This window comes from Haliaeetus leucocephalus, unplaced genomic scaffold (genome assembly GCF_000737465.1).
Source record: "Haliaeetus leucocephalus isolate CR32 unplaced genomic scaffold, Haliaeetus_leucocephalus-4.0 Scaffold140, whole genome shotgun sequence".
Classification (NCBI taxonomy): domain Eukaryota; kingdom Metazoa; phylum Chordata; class Aves; order Accipitriformes; family Accipitridae; genus Haliaeetus; species Haliaeetus leucocephalus.
The window spans coordinates 11905280-11905531 of record NW_010972576.1 but is presented as its reverse complement, the minus strand read 5'-3'; positions in this window follow the sequence as shown (position 1 = coordinate 11905531).

Below are 252 nucleotides of genomic sequence, written 5' to 3'. Positions count from 1 at the left end.
GAGGTAAAGCCGGGCGCGAAGGGCCAGGGCCGGGCCCGGGCGGCCGGGGGCAGGCGAGGGGAGCTGGCTCCTCCGCCTCGCCTCACGCCGGGAGCCCGGCCCCGCGGTCGCACAGCGGGTCCCATTTGCTGACTGGAAATCTCATTACCGCCCGTCCCTCCCCATTATTTCCCCTCTGCGAAAGGAGAGCTCTCCCCGGAGCACGGCAGCCGGCAAGAAAAAAAAAAAAAAAAAACCGGCCCGCAGCGTGGG